General features: G+C 43.6%; 1 pseudogene; it reads left to right on the forward strand.

Annotated features, from left to right (window-relative positions):
- Positions 1–11,664: 11,664 nt before the first annotated feature.
- Positions 11,665–12,881, forward strand: LOC148011478 (importin subunit alpha pseudogene; annotated as a pseudogene).
- Positions 12,882–14,052: the final 1,171 nt, after the last annotated feature.

Here is a 14,052-nt window from a genome sequence, read left to right on the forward strand (position 1 = left end):
GGGCAGAGTTTTTTTCTAAGAATTTGAAAACATTAATTGGCATCATTAGGAATTTGTTTTCCGTTGTGTGTTTCTTTTGTGTTTGCATTTTGCATGACGCATGAGCACATGTAGTTAGGCTAGGCACATTCTTTTCAATGCATTCATAATTTTTGTGTGGACATTGTTTGATTGATTGCATCGCATGGATCTAACACGAAGTTCTATTTCAAAGCATATTTTCTTGTTAATGTGTATGAAGCACTTGCATAATTGAATTGCCAAAAGGTTGAAACAATTGTATTGATCTATTATGTGAATCCACAAGCTTGGCATGATTCCATGCAACTTGTAATGATAGCATAGGCTCCGTGGAAAAATGGCAAAAGTTCTAGTTCACTCGCACCATAGGAAAATCATACAATAAGAGATGACCAATCTTGTGGCCCAAAAGTGAATTGGATGCCCAAGAGAGATGGAAAAAACCTAACTCTAAAATTCATGTATTAAAAGGGTGAGAATGAATAGAGCAAGGTATTCATGTGTATGAAAACTTTGTGAACTTGCTTTCTTACTTTTACCATGGGAGAGTGAGGGTGAGAGTGAGAGATTGAGAGCAAGAGAGTGAGAGAACGAGGGTGAGGGACTAAGAGGGTGAAGCTCTTCTTGTCATCTCTCTTAGCACTCTCTTGTATCCCCATGCTTCTCTTTCACATGTGGAGGTCATAGAGGGTTGAGAGTCGAATGGACACTCATTTGGATCATGGAGTGTGCAAAGTGCATCCTTCATGGGATTGAAGGACGGCCATGCCACTCATTATAAACAAATGGTTGCATTTGTGTGCAAGAGACTATGTGAGAGATAGTCATTGATTCTCATGCATCAAAGCTCTTGAAGGAATAAGAGTGTGTCGAACATGCCAATAAGTTGAGCTCATGTAGCACAACATTTTGGTTGTGTTGTTGTTGAGACCAAGGACACATCGACCATGAAGTCATCGTGTATTACACATTTGAAATAGGAGAGATGCAAAAAGGCCCACTATGAAATGCAAATATTTAATTAGGATTTGAATTCATTAATGAAGGGAGTAAATTTTATTGGTAGGAAGATTGCAATTTTTTGTTAGTAAGAATCATCTACTTTACTTTGTTTGTTTGATTTTATCTTTTTATTTTACAATTTAAAAAAGTTGGAATGGTTTTGGATTTATTCATGGTTGTCATTGGATTCAAGAAATCGTTGTATTTTCTAGAAGTCTAATTAGTGGTTAAGAATAGAGAAAGAAGTAAAAGAAAAAGAAGGAGCGAAAAGAAGAAGAAGGAGAGAAGGAGAAGGAGGAGGAGAAGGAGAAGGAGAAGGAGAAGGAGAATAAGCATAGGAATAACGAAAGAAGAAAAAGGAGAGAAAAAGAAGAAAACAAGAAAAAGAAGAAGAAAGAGAAGAGGAAGGAGAGGAAGTAATAAAAGAAAGAGAGCAAAGTGTAAACAAAAGAGAAGAAGAAAAAGAAGAAGGAGGAGAAAAAGGAGAAGGTGGTGGAGGAGAAGAAGAAGAAGAAGAAGAAGAAGAAGTAAAACACTACAAGGGAATGGGGCAATAGCGATGCCGATTAGCGACGGCGGATGTCGGCGTCGCTATATGCGTCGCAATTGGCATCGCTATTTGCATCGCATTTGCGACGCAAATAGCGACGCATATAGCGACGCCAATTGCGACGCCGCAGGGAAAAAAGGCGCGGCCGAAACCAGAGCGCCGTTTTCATTTTGTTTTCTTCGCCTTTTGAGAGCGAGAGCGAGGGAGAGAGCGAGGGAGAGAGCCAAGGCTTTGTGGGAGAAGAGGAGGAAGAGACTTGCCGCCGCCGCCGCCGCCGCCACCGCCACCGTCGTTGTTCGTGAAGGAGAGGAGGAGCCCTCGTTGCAAAGAGAAGCCGCCCACGCTCGCCATATCTCATTGGTGAGTCTCCCTCTCTCTTTCTTTTACTTGTTGAAGGTTTAAATCGTTCTCTTTTGTTTGTTTAGGAGAGGAAATGAAAGAGAAGGAGAGGGAGAGGGAGAGAGAGGGAGAGAAAGAGAGGGAGAGGGAGAGAAAGAGAGGGAGAGTGCATTCTCTCTCTCCCTTTTGCTTGTTTAATGTTTAAATTACTTTCTTCTTTGCTTGTTTAGGAGAGGAAACGAGAGAGTAAGAGAGAGGGAGAGGGAGAGGGAGAGGGAGAGGGAAAGAAAGAGAAAGAGAAATAGAGGGAGAGGGAGAGGGAGGGGGAGGAAATAGGAGAGGGAGAGAAAGAGAAAGAGAGGGAGAAGGAGGGAGAGTGCATTCTCTCTCTCCCTCCCTCTCCCTTTTGCTTGTTTAATGTTTGAATCACTTTATTTTTTACTTGTTTAGGAGAGGAAATGAGAGAGAAAGAGAGTGAGAGGGAGAGGAAGGGAAAGGAAATGAGAGAGGGATAGAAAGAGAAAGAGAGGGAGAGTGCATTGTATCTCTCCCTCTCCCTTTTGCTTGGAGGATGTTTAAATCACTTTATTTTTTGCTTGTTTAGGAAATGAGAGAGAAAGAGAGATAGAGAGGGAGAGGGAAAAAAAGAGAAAGAGAGGGAGAGGGAGAGGGAGAGGGAGAGGGAGGGGGAGGGGAAGGAAATGAGGGAGGGAGAGGGAGAGGGAGAGGGAGAGGGAGAAAGAGGGAGGGAGAGGGAGAGGGAGAGGGAGGGGGAGGGAGGAAATGAGAGAGGGAGAGAAAGAGAACGAGAGGGAGAGGGAGAGGGTGAGGGTGAGAGAAAGAGAGGAAGAGAGGGAGAGGGAGAGAAAGAGAGGGAGAGGGAAGGGAAGAAAATTTAAGATAATATACGTATTGATAATGGTATGCAATGTGCTTTGCATACGGCCACGTACTTCATCAAAATGAACCCAAAATTATTGTTATAGAAAAAGAAACCCTTAAATTGAGTATAGGATAATTTCTCTCAGGTCTTATGACTATGAGTAGAATTGATTGAAATAAATTTTATTACTATAGTTATAAAATTTCATAGATGGCGCGCATTAATTTTAAAATGGATTACTTATACTCAAAGCCGAGATATAACAAAAAATTATCTACCGGGACAAACAAATCGTTGAGCATGATACAAGGCCGAGATATAACATCGGAAAATCTCTCGACTACTATATACAATGCAAGGTTTATGGTCAACTTGCAACTTGACGTACATCTCCATAAAGCTATCCATTTAAGCCTTGTTTGCTGTAATGTAGATAAGATGGCAAACGAAGAAGGTCCTATTGTTCAAGACCGCGAGTCGTATCTTAATCAGCGTGTCCCATGTCCTTGCTCTCAATGCAAGTTGGCAATTAGACGAAAACGCCGATTGTCTATAGAACACGTACGACGATTTGGCGAGTTTCAATCTGAGATCATTGATCAGGCGATTGCAGACTTTCAGCAAACGGTATGGTAATTTGAAGTTAGCATTTTTCATGCATTGTACTCTCAAGCTAATTGAAAACCATACACAATAAGATTGGGTCTTGTTGGTAAATTTTGTATCCAGGGGGGTGATGTCTCGACCCAAGGGGGAGTGCACCCTTTGCAGCCAATTAGAAGAGTTCGTGGACGTGCGATGGATGGATTGCAGGAGCCAATCGACCACTCGCAAGGCCCATCTATACCGTCAATGCCAGAGGAGACAGACAACCTTCCCGACTTGCCTACAATCTTGGAGCCTGAGATGGAGGCAATGATCGATGCATTGATTCCCATGGATGTTGAGACATCTGACCCGCTTAGAGAGGAAGCATCCATACCATTATATGATGGGTGCCGAGTATCTCGGTTGAAGACATTGCTTGCACTCTTAAGTGTGCAAGCAAAATACGGTTGGAGCGATACGAGTGTGACTGAGTTATTCAGGTACCTTGCACACAGACTTCATTGTTTTTTTTTTTAAACAGTATTATTGCAAACATGGATAGATTTTTCAAGGTGTTTTATGATTTTTTCAGGTTATTGAAATATCATATATTGCCACCTGCAAACACCATGCCTGAGTCTCGTGATGATGCGCGACATGTTTTACGAAAGCTTGGCATGGACTACAATAACATCCATGCATGTATCAACGACTGCATATTGTTTCGAGATGAATACGAGAGTATGGAGACATGCCCAAAGTGTGGTGCTCACAGGTATCGACAGGACTTGCAAGGGCAAACCATCCCTCAAAAAGTCCTCAGACACTTTCCGCTCATCCCCCGCATAAACCACATGTTTTGCACGTCTGCCATGGCAAGCTTGACAACGTGGCATGTGCAGAATAGGTCCACGGATGGAGTTCAACGAATATCAGCAGATTCGCGCGCATGGAGCCACATTGACTCTACCTTCCCAGGCTTTGCGCGAGAGCCAAGGAATCTTCGGCTCGGTCTCGCCATGGATGGTGTGAACCCATTCGGTCTGCGCTCGACTTCTTACAGTGTGTGGCCTATAGTGCTTGTCAACTACAACATTCCTCCATGGCTTTCTACGAAGAAAGGACATCTCATCCTTAGCTTGCTCGTCCCGGGCCACTACAAAGTAAAAAATATGGACGTGTATCTTCGTCCATTAGTCGATGAGCTTAAGATTTTGTGGGAGGAGGGGGTCACGGTGCAAGATATGAGCAGGCACGATGGTCGGCGGTTAGCCAACATTCGAGCCATTCTCATGTGGACGATGCATGACTTTCCGGCATTGGGAGAGTGCTCAGGTGAGCAGACCTTTGTTCTCGCCAGTAATATCTATATTTTATTTCATTCAATCAAGTATTCACTAGGTCGTGGATCGCCTTGCAGGTCTCGTTACCTCAAGTTATCATGCATGTCCATTGTGTGGGCCACAGTTAGACTCCCGAAGGTCACGAACCATGAAGAAGATGGTATACCAAGGACACGCCGCTTTCTTGCCGGAGGATCATGAACTCAGGGAAGGTTTTCTTGGACGACCTCCAGCACGTATGAACGCTGCAAGCTGGTACGAGCTGAAAATGGTAAACCCGGATTCACATCCAAATGGAATGCGGCGGTTCTCAGTTTTCTACGAGTTGCCATATTGGACCCACTTACAGGTCAACCACTTGTTGGATCCCATGCATATTTTCAAAAATGTGGGCAGCTTGCTATGGGACCACATCATAGGAAAGAGAGACACTATAGGGGCACGAATGGATTTAAAGGAGGTAGGTAAGATGGAGGCGCTTTGGCCGCAGTCGAGTGCTGAAGGGGGAGTGCAGCTTCCTCGCGCTCCCTGGGTTTTGTCTACCAAAGAAGAGCGCATTGTGAAGCAAGTAATCAAGTCTATCCGCACTCCGACGGGTATGATGCGTTCTCTCAGGTCCGCATTTTCTAAAGATGACCAGATTTCTGGGCTAAAATCCCATGATTGGCATAAGATATGTCAGGTTTGTGAACAGAATGGATTTTAATTAGCGTGGACATTTTGAAATTTGAAAAGTGACCATTATTCTTAATGCTTTCTCATTTTTGGCAGTTTGTCCTACCGATCGCGATCGCGGGATGCCTAACTCCAGAAATTCGCGGGGCCATTTACAAGCTGTCGACTTTGGTGCAATGGATCTCACAGAAAGAGATTAAGACGTCCTCTATTGAATCCGCAAGGCGGGGAGCAGTTGAGACGGTCTGTCTCTTTGAGAAATACCTGCCCACTAGCATGCTCACGATACAAGTTCACCTTCTTGTGCATCTTGTGGATGAAGTGGAGATTGCTGGACCTGTCCATACGCGATGGATGTTCTTCCTGGAGCGCTTCATGAAAACCCTGAAAGGCTTTGTGCGACAACGAGCTCGTCTGGAAGGTAGCATGGCGGAAGGTTGGTTGGTGTCAGAGGCGTTAGTGCATATCTCACAATGGCTACCAACGGTGGAACCAGACAATGAAATGCTATGGACGCTGAAGGACGATGACAGGCTGACTGGAGATGTGGTGGTTGGAAATGGGGTAGAAAAAAGAATGGATGCCTCAATGGAAGAGAAGGTGAATCGCTTTTGTATGTTGCACCATGCCTCCATGGAGACGTGGCTCGCCAAGTACCAGATTGCAAGGCAAGATCGAGAGGAAGCACGAGCCGAATTCCGACGCAGTACGCATCACCGACCGATTCGATATCCCAAAGGCATGGAGGAGATGCCGCGGTTTATGTCAACACGATGGTTGCATGGAGCCTTGACCGCAGCATCCAGCGAAGGGACAGAGGTCTCAATGGAGGAGTGGGAGTTCTCGAGGGGATGTAGTCCAAAGGTAATGAGGGGTTTAGAATGTGTCGTATCTAAATTTGCTTGCTACATCTAATTTGAGTGTTTCAATGTGCAGTACAAAATATATAGTGCAGCGTGGTCGCGCGGACAGCATTTTCGGGTGGAGCGTATTGACAAAATGCGCTCCACAATGGACTGTGGTGTCATGGCAAGGTTTGAGCAAGAGAGCCAGCGACGAGCAACGGATCCGAACACGGTTGTGGATGAGATGGAGTATTTTGGGAATTTGCAAAGTATTATTACGGTGGATTACCGTAGCTTCTCCATGATAATATTCGACGTGCAGTGGTTCAAAGTGGTACTTGGAGGAGCTGGCGCAACAGTTCGACGAGGTCCATCTGGATTTCTCGAAATAGATTCCGAAAAAAAATGGATGGATTTGCGCGACACCTTTGTGTTGCCGGCCCATTGTGAACAGGTGCAACTAGGCATTTGCTTGCTAATTGTAATACGACATGGTTTATGTCACAATGGTTTGAAGACGGTTTGTAAGTGTTTATGAACAGGTAATCTTCTATCCAAATCCCCGACAACCTCGATGGTGGTATGTTATACCTTCAACTCCTCAAGGTGCGAGAGTATACGATCAAAGCGATGTTCCAGGCATAGATGAAGAAAATATGCAAATAGAGGGATCGAAATTACAAGGGGTGGAGGCCACCGCAAGCTTGGAGCCTGCATCGGCTAACAATGATGGAAATACAGAAGTCGTAGAATTTTTTGAGAACGAGACAGACTCGTTGTTTTGTGGTGACATGTCTATCGACCTTCCAGTGTATGCAGAGTTGTGTCAGGAGATTAACATGGGACCATAGAATACTTCATTCTTGGAGAATTGTATTACTCAATTCGTTGTTTAGATCCTCCATAAAGGTAGATAAGATATGCATTTTAAGAGGGATTTTTCAAAAATGATTTTATTAATGTGCTTTGTATAGTTTAAATTGATTATTCTAACATTATTTTTTATCTGTGCAGGTATCGACATTTTCAGGATGAGTCGAGGGATGAGCGATGAGGAGTTTCAGGAGATGATGGCACGTATGTCTCCAGATCAGCTCGCGAGATTCAGAGAGATAGCAGATCAGGAGCTGTCTCGTTCTTCGTCAGGACGCTCTGCTAGATCAGCTTCGACGCGATCAGATGCTTCAGCTTCGAGTAGACGATCTCGACGCTCGCGACTTGGGCCAGAGGGAGGGACTGCGACTGCAGGAGGATCAGGGGGGTGCTGCTGTGGAGACACGGACGCGGTGTCTCCGTCTCGTCGTTCAGCTGGAGCTCGGTCACCGCCAGGATTTGTCACACCTGTGGGGACGTCCACTCCAGTTACTCCGGCTTTTGCGCAGCCGTCGGCAGATGTCACGCCTTTTGGTGGCACTCCTTTTGGTGGCACCCCCTCTGGTGGCACTCCTTTTGGTGGCACACCCTCTGGCGGCACCCCTTTGTGTGGCACTCCGGGAGAGGGTACCCCCGTCGGTACACCGGATGTTCAGGGATCTCCTGGATATGCCCAGGAGCGTGGACGGAGATGGGAGAGGGCCCATACACGGCACACTCCTAGGGATTATGGATACCTAGTGGATGGCAGGTCAGGAGCCATCATCATGAATGATGAGGGGAGGAGGGTGATGGCTCGCATGAGGGAGTTGTGCCAACAAGTTTTTCGGCACAACGTCCTGGATCATTGGAGGAACATACCGGAGGGGAGCAAGGAGTACATAGTAGCATCCTTGCACGAGGAGTTCCCGGTGCCAGCCGCAATGGATAGATTCTCTACGGGCTGGATGATGGATTGTATGCGTGCATACATGTCACATAGACAATCCGACGCACGCAAGGCAATCAAGAGTGGGGCTCCAAAGCCCGAGTGGTTAGATGCAGACGACTGGCACCGACTGAGGGAGGAGGCTACAAATTCGCCAGGATGTTGGAGTCAGCAGCGGGAGGTGGCGAGGGCACGAATCGAGGCCGGATCGGTACATCATCTTGGGAGTGGCGGCCACAGGACATATTTGGAGGACTTTGTAAGATTCTCTTTTGTTTTGCTTATTTGTTTTTTTGAGATATTCTTTGTACTGACAATCATGTTTCTAACAGTTAGCATTTTGTTTTCTTTGCAGCACTCCATTACAAATCGCTATCCGCAAGGCCTTGAGACTTGATATGCGGAGAGGCACGGTCTCAGATCATTGATCGACCGATTGTATAGACGCGGCGGCCCAGTAAGTCACTCATCTTTCTTGTCCGTAGTTACCATGAGATATTTGAATGCATTATTGTATGGTGGATTGATATGTTGTTTCTTTTTCTGCAGAATCCGTTTGATGCTCCTTTACAGCGGGAAGAGCTTTCGGGGGACGACGATTTGTAGCTCGCCCTTGGATCCTTAGAGCTCACATACCTTTAGTTTTTAGTCGCCCGATCTATGTAGACATTTTCTATGTATTAGTGATATTGTTTTATGATTGTACCAATCGCATTTTATGCGATATCATGTATTTATTTCATCCATCAGTTTTATGATTTCAGTATACATTCTTTTTGTTTGCAAACGCTTTGTATGAAGCAGTGCAGAAACTATTTTGTATGGCTCTCATACAGCACACAGTGCTATATGTGGCAGGGCAGCTTGCTGCCCTGCCACAAATTTTTTTTTTCTCTGTTACCGTCGCTATTTGCGTCGCAAATTTACTGCACGCGTCGCTATTGCCGTCGCTATCAGCGTCGCAAATTCTCTGTAACCGTCGCTATATGTGTCGCATATAGCGACGGTTATAGCGACGATTCTATGGCGTCGTCAATAACGACGCTTTTTGCGACGACGGGGGCAAATTTTGTTGTTTGTATTTTCGTCGCTTTAAACGTCGCTATAAGGTCTATATCTTGTAGTGAAAGAAGAAGCAGCAGCAGCAAATGGCCATGGGGGCAGAGGTGGGAGGGAAATTCTCCCTCGCCCAAAAAAAAACACCAAAATAGTTACCCCCCTTTGGTATTGTGCAAGATCTCCATCATTGCCTTGCCTATCAACCACCTTTGTCTCTTTGCCTGATACCACCTTTATTATCCATGGTGGCATCCTGCACTCACCATTGCACCATGATAGTGTCCATAGAGCCTTACCTATAAATCCACTTGTCATCTCTCTTGTCTCACCCTTGTCTTATCATGATCATGCCTCAATGCCCTGTCAATTGCCCATTGCCTAGCCATCGCCCTAAGCTCACCCTGTATAGGGCCACCATGGCTCAACATTCCCCTTCTCGCCTCCTTGCTAGGTGTTAGATGTATGATTACTTTGACAGTAGCCAAAGATTAGAGTTTATAGCAAATGGTTATAAACAATGACTTCTTGCTGCATGATGAATTGTAAGAAGAAATGTATATGCAACATCTAATAGGTTATGAGGATTTAGAGCATCCCATGTATGTGTGTATGTTAAAGAAAGTGCTCTATGGGCTGAAGTAAGCACCTAGAGCATAGTTTGACAAGATCGGAGAGTATCTTGTCAAAATTGGATTTTATGTTTCTAATCCTAATCACTCAATTTATGTGAGAAAGGGAGATGCAGGTTTGGTCGTCATAGTCATCTATGTGGGTGACTGGATTTTTTTACATGTGGATGACTTGCCATGTGTGTGCATGTGCATGCGTGTGTGTGTGTGTGTGTGTGTGTTGTATCCATGAGACCATCATTAGATGTGTGTGGATCTTATCCCTATAAAATTGTGTCCGTGATTAAATATAAAATAAATATTTATTTCATAAGTTTTCTACCACACAAGAACTTTTATCCAAAATTGCATTTTCTCGTTGGATAGTAGGGATTCATATCATTGTAGCTTTCTAACTCTCATCCAAGTTGACATGGAGTACAACATTAATTTCTAACTCTCATCCAAGTTGACATGGAGTACAACATTAATTTCAAAATTAGAAGGGCTATAGAGAGAAGAACCATTTGAAGATTTAATCTAGGAAACTGATTGATATTTTTTATGTTGTTGGTCATATACATACATAGCACAGATGCACAAACACACGTATGTGTGTATCATGTGATTATGTGTGGCTAGCTTCTCTATCCTACACCACGTTGTCTTATTTTAAAACTATCAATGTGTACCATACATATCTATAATATGTGTATATAAATATGAGGCTAAGGGGATTTATGATGAAAAGTACATGTTCCCCCACCTATTCTTGCATGGATAAGGCTATTGAGACAGTCACCCACCTAGTTATCTATATAGAATGAAGGTAGCGCAAATAATAATTCACATATATTATCAATTGGGAAAATGTCATTAGAACTTGGTGGTAAAAGTCATGTTCTAGTCCTAATTCTTTATTATGTTAAATTATCAAGGCTCAAAATCTCCAAACCACTCTTTCACATTGCACACACATGTATGATCATATTGGCAACTCCCAACTCATCGTATGTGCAACACTTGAATATAAAACACATTTTGAGATTTGAGAGGTGAGGAGACAGTCAAAGGAAGGGAGCAAGGAAAATGAACCATACCATTAATTTTGCATACATCAATCTATATGCCTCCATATTCTATATGTTTTCATACAATTATTTTTTGAGTGATCTTAAAAGAAAAAAAATAGAATATCAAAATCATGCTTTAATTGTTATTAAAAATATACCTACTTATGTACTCTTAAAAATGCTCCCCACACAAAGATTCAAACTTGCAAGAAATGGAGCCCCTATCCAACCCATGCATTGTAGAGATATCAAGCATAGGTATAGAATGATGACTTGAATGTTATTCTAATGAGTGCATTATGCTACTACAAAGATGTGTGTGTGTGCACGCGTGAGTACGTGTGTGCAAATCATATGTGCTTTAGGATCTCCCTTCTTTGGCATCCATATCCATGTGTTGCCTTCGTAGTATCCTTGGGGATCTATCGTGGCTTGATTGTGCACGTATATCGATAGTATCAGGTCAATCTCTTAGAGTTCAGGACAGGAAGAACAGGGGGGGGGGGTCAATGCTTGATGGAGGGAGTGAATGGAAAGTGATGACAGGAAGACGGCGGACTGAGATGGCGGACTGAGGAGCGACAAAGCTGCTGCAATACGAGAGGGGATTGAACACAACAGTCAGTCACGGACAAAGGAGACGGTGAAGCTGGAGCAAGGCAGAAGACAGACATGGAGGTGACAAAGACAAAGCTGTAGCGATGACAACGAAGGAGAGGATGGCAGGAACGAGAAGAGGACTGAAAGCATCAGCGAGCTCTAGGTGATGAAAGAGAAGCCGAAGATAGACAGGAAACGATGGAGGGGCTGCCGTCAACGAATTCGACGGACATTCGATGGAGTAAGAGGGAGGTTGTGCTCGACTATCATGATGATCATGCCCTTTGAAACTGCTACAGCGAGTCCTTACTTCTATGGCATAGAGAGCATGTTATTAGTACATGTGGTAGCAACTAGCATCGACATCATTGATCTGTGATTAGAGAAAGGAGAGAAGCACAAAATCAACTGCAAGAGGACATCCTGCAGCCATAGAGCAGAAGAGCTCAATCAAGTTGACCCATGAAGTTGATGCGATGATCCTTTTGTTTTGGAGGGCTTTCATGGTGCTTCTTGACTACAAGCTGATACGACCAAGGGATATCATGGAGAAGATAGTATGCTTGGAACGTATGGACCGATTGATACTGCAGAACGAGAAGATCCTTCGATTATTGGTCCACAAAAACCCTTTCTGGCTCGTATGATATGCAATAAACGACTTACAGAAAATGCAGATGACAGAGATATTTGTCATATCGAATTTGACCTTAAAAGTTCTGGCTTGAATAATACCTCTGGAGAGACCTCTCTGATGGCACAAATGATAAAATTCAGGCGGTTATAGAAGCTGGTGTTTGCCTGAGGCTTGTTGCATTGCTTCTGCATCCATCTCCATTGGTCCTCATCCCTGCGTTACGAATAGTGGGCAATATTGTCACAGGGGATGATGCAGTGACACAGTATCTTCTCAACCACAATGTACTTCCCTGCCTTCTAAATTTGCTCACTTACAACCACAAAAGAAGCATAAAAAAGGAAGCATGTTGGACCATATCAAATATAACTGCTGGGAACAAATAGCAAATTCAGGCCGTTATTGATGCAAACATCATCCCTTCTCTTGTATCATTGCTTGGTACATCAGAATTTGAGATTAAAAAAGAGGCAGCTTGGGCTATATCAAATGCTACATCGGGTGGCACACACGAACAGATAAAGTACCTTATAAGCCAAGGTTGCATCAAGCCATTGTGTGATCTATTGACCTATTCCGATCCTCGAATTGTGACGGTGTGTTTGGAAGGATTAGAAAACATATTGAGGGTTGGGGAAGCTGAGAAGGACCTTGGTAATACAGGTGGCATCAATTTGTATGCTCAGTATATTGATGAAGCAGAAGGCATTGAAAAGATTGAGACTTTACAGACCCATGACAATTCTGACATTTATGAGAAGGCAGTGAAGCTCTTGGAAACATACTGGCTAGAAGATGAGAACGTTGCTTCTGATAAATTACAGCTGCTTTCGGGAGAGTTAATGAGTTATGGTTAGCTCTAGCTTTTTTTAACATTGTTTGACCTCAGACCTGCTCAATTAGCAGCAGTCTGTGCAAGTCTTGTCTCAGAAGGCATCAAATTTCGTAGTAATACAATAGTGAGTGACATCTACAAACCATCAAATGAAGTGCAACAATCAATTGGTGTATTGAGGGAAACAGTCATGATTTGAAGAGCTATTCTCAGTTTTCATACTGCTCATGAGAGGGTGGAACAGATTTGTCAACTGTTGCAATCACATATAGATGATGCAAAGCAGGCAGAAACTGTTGTCAATTGTGTGCATTTGAAATCTTGCTTCTCATAAGCTTGGACTCTAATAAGAGCTTGTATACATGGCATGGATCAATTGCATAGATCACATGTGGTTTGTTATGATGTTTCTCTATGCTCAGAGATAACTTGGCAGTAATACAAATGTTACTTGGCATCATATTTGTCTTGATTATTTGCTTCGATTGATCTTCTGTCTTGAAATTTCTCAAGAACCTCTGTGGTTGCGACTTTGCTTTCGAAAACCCTTCGACACCGGGCACCCACTTGGTAGCATTTCTATGAGGAGGGACTCATCACGAAGGAGCAATATAATCGTGCCATGAGGATTCTACAACCAGAAGAGGTATGTTTTATTTTTTACATGAAAAGTATAGGTAACTCTAATTTATTGTTTGTAATGGTATTTATATACCTTAATCCTTTGTGTAGGCGAACCCTGATGCAGTTGAGGATAGCGAAGGGGGGACTAGCAGTAGCAGTGGCGGCAGCGGTAGCGGCACAGGCATCGGTGGTGTTAGCGATGATGATGCCTCTTCTGAGGAGATGTAGAGGAGCCCCATGCATGTATGTCTCCCCTTGGCTTGTAGTTTTCATTTTTTATATGTATTACTTTCAGCTAGTGCTTGCGACCATGACCATGCTTGAGATCATAAGCACTAGAACTCATCATGTAAAAACGTTTCATCTATATATATGAAATTTCGTGTTCTACATACATTGTTTTATTTTCAGTACAAAAATATTCGAAATAATCTTTCTCTGTTTTTCCTAAGCATACAATTTGATGTTGATGGGGGGGAAAAAAACCAGAGAGCATGTGGCTTGCAAAGCCACATGCTCTTTGGTTTTTTTTTCATATCTCTATTTTGCGCGTCTATCAGCGAGTCTAA

The sequence above is a fragment of the Lygodium microphyllum genome, chromosome 28 (genome assembly GCF_053477565.2).
Source record: "Lygodium microphyllum isolate KBCC chromosome 28, Lygodium_microphyllum_v1.1.10, whole genome shotgun sequence".
Classification (NCBI taxonomy): Eukaryota; Viridiplantae; Streptophyta; class Polypodiopsida; order Schizaeales; family Lygodiaceae; genus Lygodium; species Lygodium microphyllum.